The sequence below is a fragment of the Serinus canaria genome, chromosome 5 (genome assembly GCF_022539315.1).
Source record: "Serinus canaria isolate serCan28SL12 chromosome 5, serCan2020, whole genome shotgun sequence".
Lineage (NCBI taxonomy): Eukaryota > Metazoa > Chordata > Aves > Passeriformes > Fringillidae > Serinus > Serinus canaria.
In genome coordinates, this window is record NC_066319.1 from 61,350,259 (window position 1) to 61,363,997 (window position 13,739).

Below are 13,739 nucleotides of genomic sequence, written 5' to 3' on the forward strand. Positions count from 1 at the left end.
CAGGGATCCTGGGATTCTGTGACACTTAAGACATCTGTGACACAGCAAAACAAACTGTGAGAAGAACATCCCAAAAGGTCACAAATCTCCTCTGAACAGTGAGCAGAACCCTGCTGCCCATGGGAGCAAGAACCAAACCCGTGCCACTCTCCAGTGAGGGAAGCCCAGGCAGATCCCTCCAGCCCTGCAGCAGAAATCTGTGCCCAAAACAGAGATGGGAGGAGCACAGGAGAAGAGGGAAGCCTTGGCCTCGTGCCCTCACAGGACCTGCTGCTGCAGACATGTTCTCCAGATGAACAAGGCTGCTTTCACAGTTCCTGGCAAATGTGGGGACGTGGAACATTTGGGCTAATTAGCATAAACAAGGCCAAATTAATGTTCTGAAGGAGCAGGAGGTGGTTGAGCACACGTGTTCCACACAGGCCCTACTGACAGCGAGTGAGAGATGGGACTCCTGGTGCAAGCAAGGAGCCAATTTATTATTTCACAGCTCACTTTATATCCTCTCACAGCTTATGTTTCTTAGCAACATTGCTTAACCACAGCCTTGAATGAGGTGTAAAAAACAAAGAACAAGAGTTTCCTGTTAAGGCAGGAGAAGGGAAGGAAGATAGGCAGCGGAAGGGAAGGCAGGAAGGAAAGGGAAGGCAAGGCGGAAGGAAGTCGAGGAAGGACGGAAGGAAGGACGGAAACAAAGGGAAGGAAGGGATGGGGGAAAGCGAAGGAAGGACGGAAGGAGGAAGGAAGGAGCAGGAAGGAAGGGAAGGACGGGAAGAAGGAAGGAAGGCAGGAAGGAGAGGAAGGAAGGACGGAAGGAGGACAGGCAGGAGGAAGGAAGGGAGTAAGGACGGAAGGAAGGAGGAGAGGAAGGGAGAGGAAGGAAGGAAGGAAGGGAAGTGAAGGGAAGGTAAGGACGGATAGGAACGAGGCGGAGGCATCGGACGGAGAAAGCGTACCGTATGCCTCAAAGTACATTGAGTCATTCATTCCCTTCCTTCCCTTCCTTCCCTTCCTTCCTTCCCTTCCTTCCTTTCCTTCCTTTCCTTCCTTTCCTTCCTTTCCTTCCTTTCCTTCCTCTCCCTGCAGCCAGCAGAGACCCTCTGGCAGCTGAACCCTTCATCCCCTGGCACAGATTAAACCAGTGGAGACTCCAGCAGAAATCCACAGCATTTTTCCCAGCACTGGGCCAAGAATTCACCCCGTTCCTGCCCTGCTTAATGGAATGCAAGGACTGTGCATCTCCACGATCTATAAATAAACTCCCAGGGCTGATTTGCTGCCCCTGTGCTTAAATTGCATCCTGGATTTTCTGGGGCAGGCAGCGAGCTGGAGGATGTGGAGGGAATGCCCAGGGGTGGGTGTGCTCCCCTGGGGAGGAATGAGAGAGGTCAAACCCCAGCCCAGCTGCAGGGGAGCTCTGGGGAGGCAGAAGGGAGCTGAGTTTCACACAATCATTGTTTCTATTTCTTTCTATAACAAATGAAAGTGCTGCTGGATCAGTGGGGTCTGGATTCTCAGAGTGAAACACAAAACCAGGCTCTGTGAGCTGCACTGGCCACCCACTCCCACATTCACTGCCACCATTTTCCAGTCCATGTCTCCCAGGTTTTCCTGTGGAATGGATTCCTGCTGGGGCCAGGAGCAGCTGGCTCTGGGTCACAGCCAGGCTCATCTCTGGAGTGCTCCAGTGCTGTCCCCACACCCCTGGGCTCAGGGCTGGCAGGATCCTGGGAAAGAGTTGGAATTGGAATGTGGGATCCCTGCCTGCCCTTGCTCCCAGGCAGGGAGAATGACTGAAGAAAGGAGGATACCACTGGATTTAGGGAAGTCACCTGGTGCTTCTCACTCCAGGACCTTTTCAGTGCTTCTAAATTGGACAAGGTTTACATTTCCTGTGCCAGGTCAGTCCCAAGCTGATCCTTCTGGAACATTTCCCCACAATAACCAGGGTACTGCAGGATTCCATCCCTGGCAGTGCCCAAAGCCAGGTTGGACACAGGGTTGGAGCAGCCTGGGACAGTGGGAGGTGTCCCTGCCATGGCAGGGCTGGCACTGGGTGGGATTTAAGATCCTTCCAACCCAAACCAGTCTGGGATTCTGGGATTCTATTTCTGAAAACAATTGCAGAGAAAATAATCGAGGGAAGGGGAAGGCAGGGTGGGTGTGGGAATGCAGGTGCTGGGTGCTGCACACACTCAGGGCTCCTGCAGCAATAAACTGGGCATTTCCTTGTGCCATTCCCAAAAGCACTCCTGTTTTCCAGGCAGTATGGAGCTCACAGAGACAGAGATGCCTGGGAATGTCCATTCACAGCCTGGAGTTCTCACAGGCTTTTTATGATCCTTGTTCCATCACGAATTTAAGTGCCAGCCCAAATTAAATTCATTTTACAATATGTATTTATTTCTCAGCTTCTTAACAGAACAATTTGGAAACATCCCAGAGCCTTTAAACAACAAAACTGGTTTTCCTTTATGACAAAAAAATGGCTTTTTGCTTTCATTTTCCCAGGGAGAGCAGCCAGCAAAGGCCCCCTCCAGCTTGCACAAGGATGGATTTTTCCCATCCAAAACTTGAGCAGTTTAGCACTTCCAAGCTGCCCTTGTCACACCACAGTCAGTTAATTACATTTATAATTCCAGAAACAAGGGAGGTAGAAATTGAACCTCAAGTAAAAGACTTTGTCTCCCAGACAGTGAGCAAACAAAACTTTGCTTATCTCACTGTAATTTCATGATACTCAGCACGGGGTGGTGAAAAACCCCTCAATAATGTCATTTATCGCTAAGGGAGTGCTGCACTCTTTCTTCCTTTCGTTTTTATCATCTTTTCACAAGGCTGTGAGAGGCTCCAGCTGAGTGAAGATCCCCATTCCCTCTCCCCACACCCTGAACCAACCTGTGCCTCCTGTCACCATCACATTGTCTGAAAAATCCTCTTTGCCCAGGATTGCCCTCCTGGGGAGCTGAGAAGCCTCAGAGAAAAATGAAAACAAGATTATCTCATTTGCTTCTCCTGTGTTTGCTGCTCTGGAATGTGGTTGGAGATTGTTTATCCAACAGGTGATTGTTTGATTGGTTTATGTGAATTGTTTTGATTTAATGACCAATCACAGCCAGCTGTGTGGGACTCTGGAGAGTCACAAATTTTTCATTAGTATCTTGTTAAGCCTTCTGTCTGCATCCTTTCTCTATTCTTTAGTATAGTTTTAGTATAGCATTATATAATATGATATATAATAAATATAGTGTAATATAATGTGATATGATATAATGTAATATCATGTAATATAATGTGATATCATATAATATAATGTGATATGATATAATGTGATAATATAATGTAACGTAATATAATAATATAATGTACCGTAATTATAATATAATATATATATAATATAATATAATATAATATAATATAATATCATATCATATCATATCATATCATATCATATCATATCATATAATATAATGATAATTATATAATATAATAAATATAATTAATATAATATAATATAATATATAGAATATAATATAATATAATATAATATAATATAATATAATATAACGTAATTAGAATAGAATAGCATAGAATCGAAGAATAGAATAGAATAGAATAGACTAGAATAGAATGGGATATAATGGGATATAATGCGGTATAATGTAATATAACATAACATAATATATAATATAATATAATAATAAATTTCTAAGAACATGGAGTCAATTTCATCATTCCCTTCCTGCCACAGGGACCCTGACAGCACCACAGCCTCCTCTTTCCTGGCACTCTTTTCCAGCTGCTCCCCAGTCCTGTCTGCTAAACTCTCTGGTGACACTCCAATGATCTCCTCCAGGCATCCCAAATGATTTTGGAAGGGAGGATACCCTGGAATGAGGGGAACATAAGGATGAAGCAAGCTCCTCATCCTGCCAGATGTCACCCTGAATAGAGCTTGGAAGGGTCACTAGTGCAGCCCAGGTGTGCCAGGGCTGGGGACACACCTGGGGAAGGTTGGTTTTCCCTGCTGCTGGAAGGACTGACAGGAGATTCTGTGGAAATTCACCCCCTGTTTGGTTTGGAAAAGGCTCAGGAGCAGTGCAGAGCCTGGCCTGGCTCAGACAGGTCAACAAGGGACAGCTCCAGAGCCCAAGGGGAGACACAAAAAGGCAGGGATTTCTCCCAGCACCAGGATCCCACCCCAAGGCACAGGGATTTCTCCCAGCACCAGGATCCCATCCCAAGGCACAGGGATTTCTCCCAGCACCAGGATCCCACCCCAAGGCACAGGGATTTGTCCCAGCACCAGGATCCCACCCCAAGGCACAGGGATTTGTCCCAGCACCAGGATCCCACCCCAAGGCACAGGGATTTCTCCCAGCACCAGGATCCCACCCCAAAGGCACAGGGATTTCTACCAGCACCAGGATCCCATCCCAAGGTACAGGGATTTGTCCAGCACCAGGATCCCACCCCAAGGCACAGGGATTTGTCCCAGCACCAGGATCCCACCCCAAGGCACAGGGATTTGTCCCAGCACCAGGATCCCACCCCAAGGCACAGGGATTTTTCCCAGCACCAGGATCCCACCCCAAGGCACAGGGATTTTTCCCAGCACCAGGATCCCACCCCAAGGCACAGGGATTTGTCCCAGCACCAGGATCCCACCCCAAGGCACAGGGATTTGTCCAGCACCAGGATCCCATCCCAAGGCACAGGGATTTGTCCCAGCACCAGGATCCCACCCCAAGGCACAGGGATTTGTCCCAGCACCAGGATCCCACCCCAAAGGCACAGGGATTTGTCCCAGCACCAGGATCCCACCCCAAGGCACAGGGATTTGTCCCAGCACCAGGATCCCACCCCAAGGCACAGGGATTTGTCCCAGCACCAGGATCCCACCCCAAGGCACAGGGATTTGTCCCAGCACCAGGATCCCATCCCAAGGCACAGGGATTTGTCCCAGCACCAGGATCCCACCCCAAGGCACAGGGATTTGTCCCAGCACCAGGATCCCACCCCAAGGCACAGGGATTGGTCCCAGCACCAGGATCCCACCCCAAGGCACAGGGATTTGTCCCAGCACCAGGATCCCACCCCAAGGCACAGGGATTTGTCCCAGCACCAGGATCCCACCCCAAGGCACATTTCCTGTCACACAGTGATGGCTCTGGGGCACTGGGAGCACGCAAACAAAGCCAGGCTCAAAAAACAAAATTTAAAAAAATGGGATTCTTGGCTTTGCTTTCCAGAGAGGACTGACAAGAAAGGCAGGAATCATCCCAAAGCCACAGGGATTCATGCTTCAGGCTCCTGCCCCACAGGATGCCCTGAGCATATCCCAAGATTTGTCCACTCCCACAGAAAGAGGGGATGGGCTCCAAGATCCCACAACTGCCCTGGGAGCAGTCACAGAACCAAGGGATGGTTTGGATTGGAAGGGAAGTGCCCAAGGCCAGGGCTGGGAGCAGCCTGGCACAGTGGGAGGTGTCCCTGCCATGGCAGGGGTGGCACTGGGTGGGATTTAAGGTCCCTTCCCAGCCCAAAGCATTCCAGGACTGTAAGGAATGGAAGTTACCCTCAGGAGCATCAGCAGCACCCACCCAGTGTCAAACCCTGCCAGTGCTCTGTGGCAGGAAATAAAAATAAAAAATCAAAATGAAAATTCACCTGGCCAGCACTGCCCAGGTGAAGCAGTGCCCAGATCCCACATTTTGGGGCTGGCAATGGAAAAAATGGCCCATTTGTGCTTCCTCAGCTCTGCTCCTGCTGCTCTTTGAGTTCCAGAGGAGCACTGCCAGCGAGAGCTGAGGTAAATACATTCCAGGGGGTTACAGAGCAGCAATTCCAGGGAAAAGCAGAGAGCATGAAGCTGTCCCTGCTCTGAAATCCTTCACAGCTCCAGAGGAAAGGAGCTGTGTGCCCAATTTAACCCACCAGCCCCGAGCAAAGAGCCCCTGCAAGGGCTGCTCTCCCCTCAGCAGGCAGCAGAGGTTCCCTCTGGCAGCACCTGCATCAATCAGGAGCTCGTGGCTGCTGTGGCCAGGAGAGATCCCAGGGGGAACTCGGGGGGCAGCACCAGGTGAGGTGCAAGTGTCTGTGAGAGGGAAGGGCTTGGCCTTACTGCACCTGACACCTGGGGAGAATAAAAGCTCTCAGCAAGGAGCATCATCCATCACTTCCAGCACAGAAACCTCCCCTCTGCAGCCTCTGAACGGCTGACAGGCCAGAGTGGCTGTTCAGACCTGTTGCTAGTGCTTCAAAAAGAAGACAGAATATTCCAGTAATTCTCTGCAGTTAGACTATTATCCAAATTCTGCTCCTTCCCCTTTTTTGGTTATCTGCTCACTGGCAAAAGCTGATTTTCATCAAATCCCAGACTGCACAACAGGTAGTGTGATGGTCAGCAGACATATTCATTATTTTAGCACTTGTAGGAACTAACATTTAAATCTCATTTTATGCATTTGTTTTCTTTTTATTTTCACATTTTTAATTTTGTTTTGCTAAACAATTAAACCATATCTCCCTACATTGTCCAAACCATTTATCATCAATCTCTTTTCAATTAACCTTCCTCTATATTTCCTAGCATTAAAAAACTAAACAATTAATCATCATCATTCCACAATCACCCCAGACCAAAAACTCCCTGTACTTTATTTACCATAACTTCCCCATCCCCATCACCTGTGTTAGACAGTGAGTTCCTACCTTAACCCAATCCAGAGGTGCCACCATCACCCAGAGGATGGAGGCCAGGAAGAAGAAGGAAAAAGGACAGGGCACACCCAAATTCCTCCATTTTGGGACCCTGAGCCCCCATTCTAAACCCCCAAAAATCGATTTTTCACCCCATGACAAACCAACTGTCATTCTACTTAAACTTTTGTGGCTTGCAGATCCTCATACAAGGTTGGTAATTTTTTTCCATGGATCAGGATCAAAGGCACGGGGGTCTTGGGCTCTGTGCCAGGGTCTCTGAGCCCCTGGCAGGGGCTGGAAATCTCCAGGGCAGCCAGAGGGATGTCCTGGGTTCTGACAAATGTCCAGCCTGGCCTTGGGCACTGCCAGGGATCCAGGGGCTGCCCCAGCTGCTCTGGGAATTCCATCCCAGCCCTTCATCACCCTCCCAGTCAGGAATTTACTCCTAATATCCCATCTACACTCCTATTTTGTCTAATCCCTCCAGCTCCTGGGAGCATCTCTTCCCAAACTCCTCTAGCACCAGGCCCTCGTGGGGCCCCAGGATTCTCTTCTGGATCTCTGGGATCCAGAACTGCCAGGGAAAGGGGATCAGAGCCAGCACACTGCACTCACAGACTGCCCAAATCCTGCACGAGGAATGCTGCAAGGGAACTTCATTCCCTGGAAACTGAGGGCTCCAGGGGTCACTCCTCCTTCCCCAGGGCAATGTGCCAGAGCTGGGCAGCAGCCCTGACTCAGGGACCCACATCCCACTGAGCTGCTCCTCCTCCTCAGGAGCATCTCCAACCTAACCCTGCCCTCCTGGACCCCCCCAGTGCCCTGGCTGCTCCTCCCAGCCCCCACTGCTGGCCCTGGGGCACCGAGTGTGCCTGGACCTGGTGGGCTCAGTGCCAGCCCTGCCAGCTCTGGAATGAAGCCATCCAAAGGGACACGGGAGTCACAGGATGGAGTAGCCATGGCAACCCAGAGTGGCTCCCTGCTTCCCTTCTCATTGCATCACTGCTTCCCTCTCAGCTGCTGCTTCTCCAGCCTCCTGGATAATTCCCAGGCCCAGCTGGGACACCAATGCTCTTGGAAAATAATTTTATTAACAGGCTTTTCTTTCTTTTTCTTTTTTTTGTTTGTCTTGAAAGAGCTGCAGTAAAATCAGATTTTATCAAAATAGGAGAGAGGGGAAGGAAAAAGATGTCACCAGTGCTGAGTGTCAGTGGGTGGAAAGCTGGGATAGCCCAGTAAAAACTCCACAACTGACACTAAATTTCACCAGAAATGGACTGATGAACTTCAGCCCCACAAAAGAAGGGGCAGATTTGGCTGCCTCCCACAGTCTAAATAGCTTATTTATTTGTTAATTACTATTTTTGCAGAATGTGAGAAAGAAAAGCAAGAAATGTATTTGAAATCTATAACAACATGTACTCCCTGTAACCCTGCATGGAAGTTCTGCCAGGAGAAAACTGAATTGGGAATGTTGGAATCCCTGAGGCTGGAAAAGAGCTTCAAGATCAGAGTCCCAGCTGTGCCCAGTGCCCACCTTGTCCCCAGCCCAGAGCTCTCAGTGCCACCTCCAGGTGACACCTGCAGGGATGGGCACTGCAACCCTCCCTGGGCAGTGCCAAGGCCTGAGTCCCCTTTCCATGGGGAAATTCCTGCTGGGCCCACCCTGAGCTGCCCTGGCCCAGCCTGAGGCCGTTCCCTCTGCTCCTGTCCCTGTTCCCTGGAGCACAGCCCGACCCCCCCAGCTGTCCCCTCCTGGCAGGAGCTGGGCAGAGCCACAAGGGCCCCCTGAGCCTCCTCTGCTCCAGGCTGAGCCCCTGCCCAGCTCCTCAGGGATTCTCCAGCCCCTTCCCAGCTCCTCAGGAATTCTCCAGCCCCTTCCCAGCTCCCTCAGCTGCTGCTCCTCCTCATCTCCTGATCAGGGCCATGAATTCCCTTCTGTCAAACCTTCCCACTCTTGGTGACTTCAGGGGAGGAGCAGCCTGGAATTTCCTTAAATTCTGACAAGAGGGGAAAGGTTCAGCCCTGCAGCCCAGAATCACCACGCTGGTGTCTTTGGGCTGGTGACTGAAACCTACAGAATTTTAATCCCCTGGGATAATCCATTAGTGAGCTCCTCCTTGTTTCAAGAGCAAACCCCACCCATGTGACTCTGGAGCCCCATAAATGCAAAGTGCAAACACATCCATGCTGCCTCCAGGGCCCTGCTCATGCACAGCACCTTGCCCAAGAGCTCATTGATGCAGTCAGTTTAAAAGCCTTGTTTGCAGGGACTCCTTGCAGGAATCTGAACGTGTTCCCTCTCCCTTCCCTTGGAATTAGTATGCCATTGTGAGGATCAAGGCCATTTGCAGGAATATAAAATATTCAATTAATAAAGCTCTGGAATTTTTAATCATGCCATTGAAATGCTAAGGAGTGCATTAACATTTATTATTCCCTATAAAGGATGGATCTCCAGCCCTGTGCCTGTTCCAGAACAGCCCTGTGGAGCTCCAGGTGGGGTTTTGGGCTCCTTCCTAAACCAATGCTAAAAGGCAGCATTAATGCAGATTAGGCTAAATCTCATCACCACTGCAGTAGCACTCCAGGAGAGAATGAAATTACCAACAGCTCTTGGTTTAAAGAGCTGAGGGGAACATTTTTTTTCCCCATTTCCAGTTATCAGGGAATTACACAGGGAGTCTTTCCAGCAGTGGCTTAGGCCTTGGTGAAGAAACCCAAAACAAGAAAAGCAGAGGGCTCTGCCTTAAGCACCGTCCTGTTTTACACCATTTTAGCTCAAGGCTTGCTCAGATGCACAAGTTTGATCTGATTGTTATTTCTGAGGTGATTTCCCTTCCATGAATGGAAACACTGCAATTTCACTGCTGGGAAATGACCACTGGAGAAAAATCCTCTTCGAAACAGCCCTAATTATGAGCCACAAGAATTCTTTATTTCCTTTGTTACTCCTGCATAACTTCTTGGCAAATCTTGGGGCAGGTTATGGCACTGGGAGAACACCTCACCTTGCAGGGAGATAATGTCAGCCTCTGGTGGTGTAACCCCAGCTCAAAATCCTCATTCTGAGTTCAATCACTCCCAGCTCCTGGGAGGGAACTGAACTCCATCCCAGCCCAAAGCAGGACACTCCATCACAGAGGGCTGTGTATTAATAACAGGCACAACAAATCTGTCCTTAAATAAAAATCAGCCTTGCAGCCAATGGAGATTACTCAAAGAGTTCACTTAGCAAAAACACTCAAAAGATAGGGAAAGTTAGAGATGGGGTTGGGCTGTTTGTCTCTGCTCCCACACACACTTAGGATGGTTCTGGCACGCTGGGCCTCAAAAGTCTGGACTCTGGGTTTTTTTGGTCTTCAGAATTGTTTATTGTTTCTTATCTACAAAGTCCCTTCTCTGCCCGACCTGGATCTGACCAGCAGGGCAGCCAAAGGCACTCTGGCCACCCCCAAGGCGGGCACATCTTTTATAACAAAAACTACAAATATCAGATTTACCTTTTATCCCCAATACCTGTCACCCTCGTCACCAGGTGCACCCTCACCCCAGACCAATCCCCAGGTGCCAACACCACAGCAGGAGATGGATGGCAAGGAGAAGAAAGAAGAGCCCTGTGACACGCCCTGATTGCTCCATCTTGTCTCCACAACCCCCCTGTACCCAAACCCCAAAATCTGTGATTTACCCTATAATTGTGTCTTCCCTTCACCATTCACACCCCAGTGATTCCCACAGGTTCCATCTCCTCATACACAGGTGGCACATCCCTGATGGATCAAAATCCATCCACCAAGTGCTTCTGGCAACATTCCAAGGCTCCCGACCCCCCAAGGGTTCTCTCTGGACATCAGGAGGGATGGGCTGAGTTCCCACAATTAGAAACGAGTAAAAATAAAACTTTACCAAGAAGGAAAAAGACCACAAGGATGTTTTGAAAGAATTAACAGGTGAAATGATTGTAATAGCTTGGATCTGTTATTGGGAATCAATACAGTAACTCTTAGAGAATACTTCAAACAAATACTTATTTTTGTGCTTTAAGGGAAATATTCATTTTTGATGATATTTAATTTTCTATTCAATCACTAATTTTTTTTTATTCAATCATGAAATATTTTCTATTCAATCACTGTTTAAAAAAGATTATTAACTGACTGCAACCTGAGCTTACTACATACAATTTTCAAAGAACTTGTGAGCAGCCCCCAAAAGCTCCAGAATGTTCAGTGGGACTGACCAGCCAGGCAGCACCAGGCAGGCTGACAGTGAGGGAGCTCAGGGTGGCAGATTAATTACCAGGACGATGATTGGATTTCAGAAAAACCATACCTGAACGCTGACAGCAATTGATACAGAGATGTGGTCTCCACGGCTGGCACACACAAAGCTGTTCAGAGACTCCAAAAGCTCAGTATTTATCCCTTTTCAGTACAGCTAAAAATAGCACTGCCCACAACACTGACGTTCCTTGGTAACATTGCTTCATCACAGCTTTGCACAAAGCCACGCAGGTTTTGCATTTTCTGCATACCAAACACACCTTTATCTTCCTCAGGGCTCTGCCTGCAGAGCCTGGGGCTCAGCACATCCCCTCCAGTCAGCAGCTGAGCAGTGCTCCCAGTCCCGCTCTTCATTCCCATAAATGCCCCACAGAAACACCTCGAGCCATGTGGGAATCAGTAAAGGCAAGGAGCCTTTCAGAAAGCTGTGACTGCAGGACTCAGAAATGGAGCAGAGAACTCAGAACCAGCTGCAGCTCCCTCCAACACACAGCCATAATTGTAATTATTAACCAAACTGGAAATTCTCATTCTGAGGAGATGCAGGGAAGATGCTCACCAGGATGCCAGGGAATTCCTCCTGCTCCTGTGCAGGCAAAGCTCCAAACCCCAAACTCAGACAGAAACTGGTCCAGGAGCTGCAGCAGTGCCTGGCTCAGTGCTTCCAGCTGGGACAGGCTGGGGTGGTTCTCCAGGGAAGGAATCTCCGGGAAAGGAGAGAATCAGTGGGGCCAGCACGAGAACCAGGGGTTAGGGACTAGCCAGGGACACTCATACACTGAAACAAGAAAGCAGCAGCCAAGAACTGCAGGGAATATTAAGGAATGGATCCAACAGCAGTGGGAAAATGGGAGGTGAGTTAAAAATGAGCTCAGGTTGTGACAACTGTGGGACAGGAGTGAGGGCAGTACCCAGAGCCCGTGGGGGTTCCTAAGGAAGGGCTCCTCACTCCAGCTGGGGAGGGGAGCAGCTGGAAACTGGGAAAGCAAAACCATTGCAGGTAGGAGGGAAGGAAGGCAGAGTTTTCTCACGGGGGTGACAGCCACCAGAATAGCTGCCTGAGAGCTGGGGCTGCTTCCTTTTCAAATGAGAAATCATTCACAGAGACCCAGAATGGCCTGAGCTGGAGGGACCCACAGGGATCATCCCAGCCCAGCCCCATCCCTGCCCAGACCCCCAGCAATCCCACCCTGTCCATCCCTGGCAGTGCTGTCCAAAACCCCCTGGAGCTCTGGCAGCCTTGGGGCTGTGCCCATTCCCTGGGCAGCCTGGGCAGTGCCAGCACCCTCTGGGGAAGAACCTTTCCCTGATTCCAGCCTGAGCCTCCCTGGCTCCTGTCCCTGGCAGAGTCATTTCTGTGCCCTCGTGGCAGCAGAACTGAGCCCAGAGGCTGCTGTGGTGTTTGGAGATCCCAAGCAGGAGAGGGGCAGCAGCTGCTCTGGGTGAGTGCTTATGTCTTGTATTGTCTCAATCCTAATTGTTCAAAGTACCTCTTCCTTTCTTAAAAATATATCCCACATACATAGCTCCTAATTTAACTACAAAAGTTACCTTTTAACTGTGGTGGTGCTCACAGGGGTCTCAGGATGAGGTGAGGGATGAGAATCTTGACTCCATGTTTCAGAAGGCTGATTTATTATTTTATGATACATATTATATTAAAAGAAAATTATATATTAAAACTATACTAAAAGAATAGAAGAAAGGATTTCATCAGAAGGCTGGAAAGGAAGGAATGAAATTATGATAAAATCTTGTGACTGCTCACAGCTCGACACAAGTGGCTGTCATTGGTCATCAAATAAAAACAATTCTCCAAATCACATCCCAAAGCAGCAAAAGATGGGGAAGCTGAAGCTTCCCAGCTCCTCAGGAGAAAAGATCCTAACGAAAGGATTTTTCAGAAAATATGTCTGTGACATTTAACTACAAAACTACATCTACCACACTATTAATATGTTAATACAGCACAACTTATCAATACAGCAAAATACATGCAGTAAATATCTGCGTAGAGCCATGTAATGTGCACTTTACAGTGTCCTAGAGCGACACTTGCCCGCAGCTGCTCCAGCTCCGTCCCCGAGCAGCCCAGGTGGAGCGGGACAGCCCCGGGGATGGAGGGAGGGATGGACGGCTAAGGAAGGCAGCTCCTGCCACCTCGTGGGGACAGCGCTCCTCTCCCACCACACCTCGGCGCTTCTCCTTCCCTCTGGAACAGCTGCTCAGCCCCAGCTTCCCCCGGGATGCAGAAATGTTCCCTCATGTGAAAAATGTGTATTTTGTGATGGGCTTTTTGCAAATATTCCCATTAATATGATATGTGTTGGTTGTGTTAGAAAGTGATGCTGTGTTCATTCTCTTAAGCAGTGTGTTAAATACAGTTTTAGGCTATAACAAAATGTTAAAATAGAAACTGTGCTGTGTGAGAGACTTTTCCTAAAGAAAGGACTCACCCAGAGAGCAGCCACAGGAGCCCTGAACCTGTCAGAGAAAGAGAATTCATTGCTCCCTTCTCAGGACAAAGGAACTTCTTCCTGCCTGCTCAGCCCTGGAGACGCTGCCAGGATCCAGAGGAAGGAGCTGCCCCTGCCCAGCCAGAATCCTGGGTGGGAATGGAATTGATGCACCAGGGATGAGCTGTGGGAATGTGCAACAGGCTGTGGCTGGTAAGGGTTAATCCTCTGTGCACCTGGGGCCTTTTTGGGCTTATTTTGCCCAGAAAGAGGAACCCAGACTGTCCATAAC